This window comes from Oryctolagus cuniculus, chromosome 12 (genome assembly GCF_964237555.1).
Source record: "Oryctolagus cuniculus chromosome 12, mOryCun1.1, whole genome shotgun sequence".
Taxonomy (NCBI): Eukaryota; Metazoa; Chordata; class Mammalia; order Lagomorpha; family Leporidae; genus Oryctolagus; species Oryctolagus cuniculus.
In genome coordinates, this window is record NC_091443.1 from 54,304,465 (window position 1) to 54,316,247 (window position 11,783).

An 11,783-nucleotide genomic window follows, 5' to 3' on the forward strand; every position below is an offset into this window, starting at 1 on the left:
GACTGTGCAGGTAGCCTCTGGAGGCCTCTGCCCAGGAGCCAAAAACGGGGAGAAGTCATGGGTGCTGTCCTAACGGCTCTCTAGCAATGTTGTTTTAGTATCAGACCCAGTCCTGTCTGCTTTATAGTCATTATCTCATTTGAATTATGTGATGTAGACACTCAGGACTTTCTTCAGGATAGCCTGGAGATAGGTCTGATTACAGCTTGAGTAAAACCGCCCTTGTCCATGCACTTCCTCCCACGCACGTCACATGTGCCTCCATCGGCAGGCTTCCCTCCTGCCGCAGCCACCAGAGTAATCATCCCATTATGTTTGCATGATTATCATCACAACAGGTCTTGAACTGCCGAGTCACCTCATCTCTTTTAAAAAAAAGATTTATTTATTTATTTGAAAGGCAGAGTTACAGAGAAGCAGAGGCAGAGAGAGAGAGAGAGAGAGAGATAAAGGTCTTCTATCCACTGGTTCACTCCCCGGTGGCTGCAACAGCTGGAGCCAGGAGCCTGGAGCTTCTTCCAGGTCTCCCACGCAGACACAGGGGTCCAAGGACTTGGAGGACTTGGGCCACCTTCTGCTGCTTTCTAAGGCCATAGCAGAGAGCTGGATCGGAAGTGGAGCAGCCAGGACTCAAACCAGTGCCCATCTGCGATGCCAGCACTGCAGGCGGCAGCCTTACTTGCTGCGCCATGGCGCTGGCCCTGTTACCTCATCTTTTACATGCTTAAGAACCATTTGTGTTTGTACCCCCTTTTTTGTCTCCATCTGAATCCTTCCAATGCCTAAATCTTTTCTACTGTGTTCCTGTGGAGCTAATAGCCAGTCACTTGCGAAGTGCCCTGCATCTTTAACCTCTTCCCTGAATGTTTGTTTCACATTCTTTTTTTTTTTTAAAGACTTACTTATTTATTTGAAAGAGTTACACAGAGAGAGGAGAGACAGAAAGAGAGGTCTTCCATCCGATGGTTCACTCCCCAGTTGGCCTCAATGGTGCCGATCCGAAGCCATGAGCGAGGAGCTTCCGAGTCTCTCACACAGGTGCAGGGGCCCAAGGGCTTGGGCCACCTTCTACTGCTTTCTCAGGCCATAGCAGAAAGCTGGATGGGAAGTTGAGCAGCCAGGACTAGAACCAGCACCCATATGGGATGCCAGCGCTTCAGGCCAGGGCGTTGACCCGCTGCACCACAGCGCTGGCCCCTTGTTTCACATTCTTCCTCTGAGACCTGGTTTCTTGTGAGACCTCTGCTTCTGTCACTCCTGATTTGATGGTTTTTCTCTTCCAGACCCATTGTACTGTGGGGCCCAGAAGTGCAGACATTGCCATTTTCCCTCACACTATTTCCAGCCATTCTCCCTTATCCCTGCTCCTGTACCACACCAACATCATTCTTAGAAGTCTTAATGATTTCAGTATCCATGTAGGTCATCCTTCTGTCATCTGCTTCAGCCACTCATCTCTGTGGCCATATTCTAGACCTCTAACTCCTCCATATCTCAGTCTCAAACCTCCCTCTCTCCCACCATTACCTCCCGCCTTTTCCATTTCATTCCCTGTAGTATGCTGAGTCCAGTAATTTATTCCTTCACCAGAACCTAACTACCTTTGGTCTTCCTTCCCACTGACTTCACTTTGTTTTTTAATTTATTTTTTAAAAGATTTATTTATTTATTTGAAAGACAGAGTTAACAGAGAGGCAAAGAGAGAGGCCCTCCATCTACTGGTTCAGTCCACAAATGGCTGCAGTGGCCAGAGCTGAGTTGATCTGAAGCCAGGAGCAAGGAGCTTCTTCCAGGTCTCCCACGTGGGTTCAGGAGCCCAAGGACTTGGGCCGTCTTCTGCTGCTTTCCCAGGCCATAGCAGGGAGCTGGATTGGAAGTGGAACAGCCAGGACTTGAACACTATCTTCTTACAGTCATTTATAGGTTCATAATGGTCTTACATTTTATTTTTTTAAAAATTTATTTACTTGAGTTTCACAGAGAGAGAAGGAGAGGCAGAGAGAGGGAGAGGTCTTCCATCGGATGGTTATTTCCCAAATGGCAACAATAGCTGGAGTTGTGCTGATCTGAAGCCAAGAGCCAGGAGCTTCTTCCGGGTTTCCCACATGGGTGCAGGTGCCCAAGGACTTGGGCCATCTTCTACTGCTTTCCGGAAATGGAGCAGCCGGGACTCGAACCGGCATCCATGTGGGATGCTGGCACTGCAGGCAGTGGCCTTACCTGCTACGCCACAGCACCGGCCCCTTTACTTCCTTTCTGAGCTGAATACCAATAATAAGCACTTTGTTGCATATACTTTCTCTCTGTTCGCCTCCTTTGTTTTTGTGGTACTCATTACCCTGTATCTATACCTATGAAACTGAAAGGGCTAGCAGAAAGCAGCCTTGTAGACTGGTCTGCAGTTCATCATCGTGAAACCAAAATGGGTCCTTGATGCTGCTCAGCAATATTCCATCTTCCTACTCCTTCCACTTTCCTTCTCTGATAACTGTTTCATATCCTCAGACTCTTCAAGTCTCCAGCATCTGCTCACACATATTCTTGTGCTGTAGTTTGAACATGAGTTTGTTCTTTAACTCACTCGAATGTTTAAACCTCAAATCTTGGGCTATTTGTGCTCCAGGGGTGGAAGCTTAATCTGTTTATGATGTCTGAAGGCAGAATCTTTGTGATGTCATTAGATTAGAGTTGGTTGCCAGGGTGAAGTCCCATGATGGCATCCTGAGGGCTTTATAAAGGAGAGACCACATGGACAAACATGCTTCCTCACGGTACTCTTAGCTCACCAGGTGATCCCTCTGAATCCTGCCACCTGTCACCCTTAGATCCTGGATTGGTGGGGTACCTGATCTTGGAGTGTGAGCCTACAAAACCATTAGCTAAAATGAACTTTTATAGGTAGCCTCTCAGATATTTTAATTATGATAACAAAAAGCTAAGACACTTTGTTCTTTGTTTCAGTAGGAAAATAAAAGCAACACATTTCGAGTTCTCATTACTGCACCTGTGCCCATATACTATGATTTTGTTCCTCAGAGGATGTTGGTTTTCACAAAAAGGGTGAGGGTGCTACTAGACAGAAGCCAGGGTTGTTATAGAATATCCATGAAAACCCCACAATGAAGAATTTATGGGCTAAAATGTCTAAGTGTGTTAAGATTGAGAAACCTTGCTGATGCTTCACGCTCCTGCCCACATTCTAGTGCAGTAGATCTTACCCACTTACCTTTAAGGGTATGACTCAACAATTTTTCCTTTTCTGTAGAGTCACTGTTTTGCTTTCTCTTGTAAATCTCATCAGCCACAACTGTGCTACTATTTTATTTACAAATAATGCCCTTATGACTCTATTTCTGTTTCCAACTGCACGCTTTTCTGCTCTACTTCACAGCAAAACTTAAAAGGAGTTGTCTTCAATTCTTTATTAAATTTACTCCACCAAAACTGTTCTTACTACATCAGTAATGACTTGCACGTCGCCAAGTCCAGCGGTGTACTCTGCCTTACCTTAAAGAGGCTTTCAGCAGGATTTGATGGTTCCTCTTTGAAGCATTTTTCTTCCTTGGTTTAGAACATATTCTCTCCTCTGCCTCTTAGCTTTTGCACTGTTCTGAGTCTCCTTTGCTAGTTTCTCATTGTCACAATCTAGTCCTCACACTACTCTATTTACATAGACACCACAGTGATTCCGTAATCTTACAGTGTGAAAATCATGTTGATATGGGTGACTCCTAGGTTTTTGTGTGTGGTGTTTTTTTTTGTTGTTGTTGTTGTTGTTTGGTTTGTTTTTAACAGCTTCAGTTTGTTTCTGTCCTGAATATCCAGCTGCCCCTTGGTGTCTCCACTTGGACGCTCAGTAGTTACCTCAAATTTGACATCAAAAAGAACTTTTTTCTAGCTTACTCCTGCAGTCTTTCTTAGTTAATAACCTCTTTCTTTTTTTTTTTTTTTTTTTTTTTTTTTTTTTTTTTTTTTGACAGGCAGAGTGGACAGTGAGAGAGAGAGACAGAGAGAAAGGTCTTCCTTTGCCGTTGGTTCACCCTCCAATGGCTGCCACGGCCGGCGCGCTGCAGCCGGCGCACCGCGCTGATCCGATGGCAGGAGCCAGGAGCCAGGTGCTTTTCCTGGTCTCCCATGGGGTGCAGGGCCCAAGCACCTGGGCCATCCTCCACTGCACTCCCTGGCCACAGCAGAGGGCTGGCCTGGAAGAGGGGCAACCGGGACAGAATCCGGCGCCCCGACCGGGACTAGAACCCGGTGTGCCGGCGCCGCTAGGCGGAGGATTAGCCTAGTGAGCCGCGGCGCCGGCCTAATAACCTCTTTCTAGTTCATGTCAGAGCATTTCAGTGTTGATTTCAACACTTTTCTTTCATCTCCAGTTCATCAAATATCCTGAACGTTTTCTTCAAATATACCCAGAATCCTGTTTCTCCTCACTTTGACTCCCCTCCTAGGCCCAGTCAGAATTACTTGTCTTCAGGATTATTGCAGTAGCTGGTCAGCATCTGCCATTGCCTGCTTACAGTCAGTTCTCAACACAGCAGCCACAGGGACTGGTGTTAACATGGGAGCTATATCATGTCATTCTTCTACTCTGACCTCTCCCATTTTTTCTGTATAATAGGAAAAAACCAGAGTTGTTTTAAAGGACTCCAAGACCCTCCATGATCTGCCGCCCTATTCCCTTACCACTTGGGTCTCATTTCCAGCTCCTCAACTTCTTGTACACTCTGCTCTAGCAGTATTGGCCTCTTTTTCCCAAGTTTCCACTTTTTTTTTTTTTAATATTTATTTTATTTGAAAGGCAGAGTTACAGAGAGGCAGAAGGAGAGAGAGAGAGAGAAGGGGGCCTTCCATCTGGTGGTTCACTCCTCAGTTGGTTGCAATGGCCAGAGCTGCACTGATCTGAAGCTAGGAGCCAGGAGCTTCTTCTGGGTCTCCCATGTAGGTACAGGGGCTAAAGGACTTGGGCCATCCTCCACTGCTTTCCCAGTCATAGCAGAGAGCTGGATTGGAAGTGGAGCAGCCGGGGCTCGAACCGTACCCATATAGGATGCCAGCACTGCAGGCGGTGGCTTTACCCACTACACCACAGTGCCAGCCCCAAAGAATTAATTTTATAAGTGGGCAGGAAGTATGTTCTATACATTAGCCTTAGGTATTGTAAATTTTTTTAAAGACTTATTTTATTTATTTGAAAGACACAGTTACAAAGAGAGGGAGAGACAGAGAGAGGTCTTCCATCTGCTGGTTCATTTCCCCAAATGGCGGTAATTGCCATAGTTGGTCAAGCCAGAGCCAGGTGCCAAGAGCTTCTTCCAAGTCTCCCATGTGAGTGTAGGGGCCTAGCACTTGGGCTGTCTTCTCTGCTTTCCCAGGCTTTAGCAGAGAGCTGGATCAGAAGTGGAGCAGTTGGGGCCATATGACATGCTGACACTGCAGGCGGTGGCAGCTTAACTTGCTAAGCCATAATGCCAGCCCTGTGGTATTGTAAATTTTTAATATGAGTTAGACTGGATCTTGGCAAAAGGTTCTTCTTTGGCAGTGTGGTCCTAGTTGCATTGCTTTGTATGGAGTTCTTAAGAAGCTTAAGGCTTTGGCCTGAGGCTTCCAAGGATTGTCCCCAAGATTGTAGATGAGAGACAAAAATCATGGCTCCTTAGGTCCTAGATTGTGGAGTCCTCTTGGCTCAGTCTCTTCTTAATGGCAGTATAGGGTCAGGGTATCCTGCTGATTCCCACAAATGAAGGCAGCTGGGGAGTATAGGCCCCTGAGCAGCATGTGCAGCTGGGTGGTTTAGAGCTGATGGAGGAACCACTGATAGACCCCGGTACAGAAGGCAGTGAGGAATGGAGCCTGTTCACTCCCCTGTCCAGTCGTTGGGCTAGCCCTTGCATTGGACTCATGGGACTAGGAGGCGTAGTTAGCCTTGTGAAGACGAGAGAAGAGTCAGGCAGCCTCCCTGCCCACCTTTCCTTGGGGCTGAGGAAAGGAGCAACTGTGAAGACCTCTGAGGTGGGAGGAGGACATATAGCTTTGTAAATGCAGAGGTCATTTTCTGGTCCTTAGATTTTTAGATCATCGACCTTCCTTTGTGTTCTCTGCATCTGGGAGAGGAGTTGGAGGTTCTTAGGGAGGAAAAGAGTCCCTGCTTCTTGACCGAGCAGCAGGGCCTGTCCACTGTCTGTCTGCCCTGCTTGGACTGGAACGTCCTCTCAGGCCGCTCCTGTAAGGATGCTGTCCAAGAAAAGAGGAAAAAAAAGAAACAGTTTCTTCACCCCGGGGAGCCCTTGCTTGTCATGCAACATCACGGCTTCCTCCTCCCCCAGGGAACTGCTGCTCTCCCAAAGGAATGATGGATGGCTTCTCTTCTCTGAGTAACACATTCATTTTTCCATTCAGTTTTCTGAGAGCCTACATCTCATCCCTACTCACTGTTTCTTCTAAAATAGGACCTGTTTTAGGATTAGTTTCTTCTTCCTGCTGGGTATCGATTCCTTTGGCATACAAACAACCTGATTTACTGGGAAAGGATGGGGGTGGGGGTTATAACACCAAACAATGTTATCTTTTTGCAACCTCCCTGAACCCACCCATTCAATGAGGACATCCAGAGTGTAAACTAGTAAGATGTGTCATACTATAGAATTTGGGTAGTGCCACAAACCATGCTCTAAAGTTGGCCATACTCCCCTTCCTACCACACTCCATCTCTTTCTGCAACTGTATCACTTGATCTACATTTCTCCCACCTGAATTTAGAAGAATATCTTCAAAGCTTTGCTTCATCCCCTAAAATCAGGAGAATTGCTCATATTGGTAGAATCTTCGGAGCAAAATTCATTTCTCTCACACCAGGTACCCAATTCTATTTGGTCACATGTCTTTTTTTTTTTTTTTTTTTTTTAATTTATTTGACAGAGTTATAGACAATGAGAGAGACAAAGAGAAAGGTCTTCCTTCTGTTGGTTCACCCCACAAATGGCCGCCATGGCCGGCGTGCTGTGCCAATCCAAAGTCAGGAGCCAGGTGCTTCCTCCTGGTCTCCCATGCGGGTGCAGGGACCTAAGCACTTGGGCCATCCTCCTCTGCCCTCCCGGGCCACAGCAGAGAGCTGGACTGGAAGAGGAGCAACCGGGACTAGAACTGGCGCCCATATGGGATGCCGGTGCCGCAGGTGGAGGATTAACCAAGTGAGCCACAGCGCCGGCCCGGTCTCATGTCTTGTTAATTAAATAGGTTCACTTGTTCCTGAACCATCTTTGACAACCAGTTTCTATATCGCTCAGACCTTATATTCTTCCTAGGTCCACCTCCTTTTTTTTTTTTTTGTTTTTTAAGATGTATTTATTTGAGAGGTAGAGTTACAAAGAGAGGGAGAGACAGAGAAAGGTCTTCCATCTGCTGGTTCACTCCCCAAATGGCCGTAATGGCTGGAGCTGAGCCAATCCAAAGCCAGGAGCTAGGAGCTTTTTCCAGGTCTCTCATGCAGGTGCAGAGGCCCAAGTACTTGGACCATCTTCTACTGCTTCCCCAGGCCATAGCAGAGAGCTGGATTGGAAATGGAGCAGCTGGGACTCAAACTGGTGCCTTTATGGAATGCCAGCACCAGAGGCAGACCTAGTGTGCCACAGTGCCGGCCCCAGGGTCACCTCTTTTTTTTTTAAGATTTTATTTATTTGAGAGGTAGAGTTACAGACAGTGAGAGGGAGAGACAGAGAAAAAGGTCCCTTCTGTTGGTTCACTCCCCAGATGGCCACAACAGCCAGAGCTGTGCTGATCCGAAGCCAGGAGCCAGGTGCTTCTTCCCTGTCTCATGTGGGTATAGGGGCCCAAGCACTTGGGTAATCTGCTGCTGCTTTCCCAGGCCATAGCAGAGAACTGGATTGGAAGTGGAGCAGCCAGGTCTCGAACAGGTGCCCACATGGGATGCTGGCACCGCAGGTGGAGGATTAACCTACTGTGCCACGGTGCCGGCCCTGGTCCACCTCTCTTGATTCACCTTAACTTGCTGTCTGGGTAGTCATGTCGGGACCTCTTGGCATCCTTAAGAAGTAGATGACGAGGTCGTCGTCAGGCATCACGTTACCGAGGGGGAGGAGATAGAGAAGGAGGAGCTGAAGAGAGAGCGTCCTCTTCCTGAGGACACGGGCACTGCTGGACAACTGGAAGAAATGGGGTTCTCTCTGATTGTATTCTTTCTAACTCCTGACCATTTCTATGCCCATCTTCTTCCCCACTCACTCTTAACTGTTAAGGCCTACATAGTCCTCCAAAGCAGATTTTCACGGGTACCTCTGTGAAGAGATCCAGTTGGGAAGGCTGACCTACATGAGGCCCTGGGCCCCATTATACAAGGAGTGACTCTTCTGAACATTCAGCCAGGTGACAAGAGTCTCAGACTTGACTGGCTTGAGGCTTCGAAGAGGGTGAAGCAGAAATGCAGACTGGGTACTATGCCTTTTTTATTTCTTTATTCAAAAAGCAGAGAAAGAATTTCCCACCTGCAAGTTCACTGCCACAGATGCCCATAATAGTCAAGCCTAGGCCGGGAGTCAGAAGCTTAATCCAGGTCTCACATGGATGATGGGCCCATCTACTCAAGCCATCACCTGTTGTCTCCCAGGATATACATTAGCAAGATGCTGGAATCAGAGGCAGAGGTGAGACTCAAACCCAGGCATTCAGATATGGGATGTTGGCATCCCAGGTGGCATCTTAACTGCTGCACCAAATGCCTGCCCCCTCCCTTCTTTAAGCATCCTGCCTGACCTCTCATGATGATGATGATGATGATGATGATTAGAGAGTTATTTATTCATTTGAAAGTCAGAGTTACACGGAGAGGAGAGGCAGAGAGAGAGAGAGAGAGAGGTCTTCATCCACTGGTTCACTCCCCAATTGGCCTCAACGACCGGAGCTGTGCCAATCCAAAGCCAGGAACCAGGAGCTTCCTCTGGGTCTCCCATGCAGGTGCAGGGGCCCAAGACTCGGGACATCCTCTACTGCTTTCCCAGGCCATAGCAGAGTGCTGGATCGGAAGTGGAGCAGGAACTCAAAGCAGTGGCCACAGCTTTACCCGCTATGGCACAGTGCTGGTCCCCTCATTCAGGTTCCTTGAGCTCACTGACCTGTTATTCTCTCTACCCAGCCTTAGTGTCCTTTCTTTTACCAAGACCACACTTCACAAATCATGAGACTCCTGTTTTGGTGAAGGCACCCACAAAGTATTCCAGGGTTGGATGCTGGTTAAGGGATCCAGTTGGTGCCAGGCACTATAACTTACAGAAAGGAAAAAAGGTATAATGTTGACAACAGTGGTCAGCTCTTTTCCACTCACTGAGGGATTTTAGATAAAATTTTATGAAGAAACCAAGGATGCTAAAGAGGATTCCCCACCTCACTGTGTGAAAAAGGAAGTTGAGAGCTCATTCTTGTCGCTTCTGTCCTGCCATGGAGCCACCGCCCTCTCAGGAAGCTCTTATTTTCTTTCCTTTTTTTTTGTTTTTTTTTTTTAACATTTCTTTGTCTATTTGAAATATAGAGTGACACAGAGAGGGAGGGAGAAAGAGAGAGATCAGTCTCCCATCTGCCACTTCACTCCAAATGACCGCAATGGCCGAGGCTGGGCCAGGCTGAAGCCAAGAGCCTAGAACTCCATCCAGGTTTCCCATGTGGCAAGGGCTCAAGCACTTAGGCCATCTTCTGCTTTCCCAGGCACATTAGAAGGAAGAGCTGCGGGGCTGACACTGTGGCATAGTGGGTAAAGCCACCACCAGCAGTGCTGGTGGTTTTAGTCCTGGCTGTTCTTCTTCTGGTCCAGCCTTCTGCTATGGCCTGGGAAAGCAGTAGAAGGTGGCCCAAGTCCTTGGGCCCCTGCACCTACATGGGAGACCCAGAAGAAGCTCCTGGCTCCTGGCTTCAGATCAGTGCAGCTCTGGCTGTTGCGGCCAACTGGGGAGTGAACCATCCAGATGGAAGACCTCTCTCTCTGTCTCTCTCTGCATTTCTCCTTCTCTTTTTGTGTAACTGACTTCCAAATAAATAAATGAACCTTTAAAAAGTTGTATGTGGTGTTGAATCTGTATAGCACTAATTTGCAAGATCTAATCCAGAAGCCACTAGTTTTCAACCTCTAGACTCCCTTACCTGAAATTTTTTTCTTTTTGTTTTAGATTTTTCTTTTTGTACCTGAAAAATTTTTTTAAGATTTATTTATTTGAAAGGCAGAGTTAGAGACAGAGAAAGTGAGATCTTCTGTCCACTCCTTCTCTTCCCAAACGGCCATAATAGAGCTGGGCCGATCTGAAGCCAGGACCCAGGAGCTTCTTCCAGGTCTCCCATGTGGGTGCAGGGGCCCAAGCACTTGGGCCATCTTCCACTGCTTTTCTAGGCTCATTAGCAGGGAGCTGGATCAGAAGTGGAACAGCCAGGACTTGAGCCAGCACCCTTGTGGATGCTAGCACATCAGGCAGTGGCTTTACCCACTACACCACAGTGCCAGCCTCTGTATCTGAAATTCTTATTTATTTATTTATTTATTTACTTTTTTGGACAGGCAGAGTGGACAGTGAGAGAGAGAGAGAGAGAGAGAAAGGTCTTCCTTTTCCATTGGTTCACACCCCCAGTGGCTGCTGCGGCCGGCGTGCTGCAGCCGGTGCACCATGCTGATCCGAAGCCAGGAGCCAGGTGCTTCTGGTCTCCCATGCGGGTGCAGGGCCCAAGGACTTAGGCCATCCTCCACTGCACTCCCGGGCCACAGCAGAGAGCTAGCCTGGAAGAGGGGCAACCGGAACAGAATCCGGTGCCCTGACCCGGACTAGAACCCGGGGTGCCGGTACCACAGGTGGAGGATTAGCCTATTGAGCTGCGGCGCTGGCCTGTATCTCAACATGGTGCTGCACATTGGTCGGGTTAATTGGGTAGGAGAATGTCATGTAATAGGTACCTTCCTGGACCAAGGAGCCCCAGGACACATCTGTGCAGAGGAACAGGTGGAACAGAATGATTGGAAGTAAGGCTTTACTTGTCAAGTAGAAGAAGGAATAGAGATTGACTGTTGGTAATCCTGGCTTTCTTGTATGGGTCACCCTCCTGTATCTTACTTCCTCACTCCTTACCCACTTGCCTACCTGGTCCTCAGGTTTCTTGTAGAACGTGTAGAACAACAGCAGAAGGATAAGAACACAGTGGTGAATGGTGCCCATCAAGTGAGGAGGAACATGAGTAAGGTGGAGTACGGATCCCAGGTGGGAGAGCCAGAGGTTGTACCCAGCCTGCCAGGGTGCCGCCCACGCTTGTATCCAAGTATGCTCCTAATTTGCCAGGTCCTTTTATCCCTGAGTCTGATGCTAGCACGTATTCACACTAACCAGGCAACCAAGTAAGGGAGGTATGAGATGGCTGAAGATGATGAGGCGTAGAAACATTTAGCTGGTGGGAGTCAGTTTTCAGACTGTGTCATAGGATCCAGATCTGGGGAGACATCTACTGGCTTCCCTTTACCCCATTATCCCTATTCCCTCACCCCCACCCCCACCCCCCCCAAACCGAGTTAGGAGACATTTTCTTCCCCTTTCAGGACTTGAGGGATAGGAAAGAAGCTTTAAGGTCAGGTCCTAGAAGAGAGCAATGGGCTTGGGGAGGTGATCAAGAACTTGGTGTGGAGACTGGAGCAGGTAGTACTCACCAAGGGTGAAACCTACAAGGAAGGTGAACAGCAGTCCTGCAGAGGCTCCTGGATCTTCTCATAGCCTTTCCCAAAAAGCCAGTGACTGGGGACA

General features: G+C 48.0%; 1 long non-coding RNA gene across 1 annotated transcript; it reads right to left on the reverse strand.

The window, feature by feature from the left end:
• Positions 1–366: 366 nt before the first annotated feature.
• Positions 367–8,131, reverse strand: LOC138844660 (uncharacterized). The gene is made up of 2 exons (XR_011380828.1): positions 4,318–8,131; positions 367–3,929 (listed from the first exon to the last, which is right to left on the reverse strand). It is a non-coding gene; the product is annotated as an uncharacterized lncRNA (long non-coding RNA).
• Between the last annotated feature and the right edge of the window lie 3,652 nt (positions 8,132–11,783).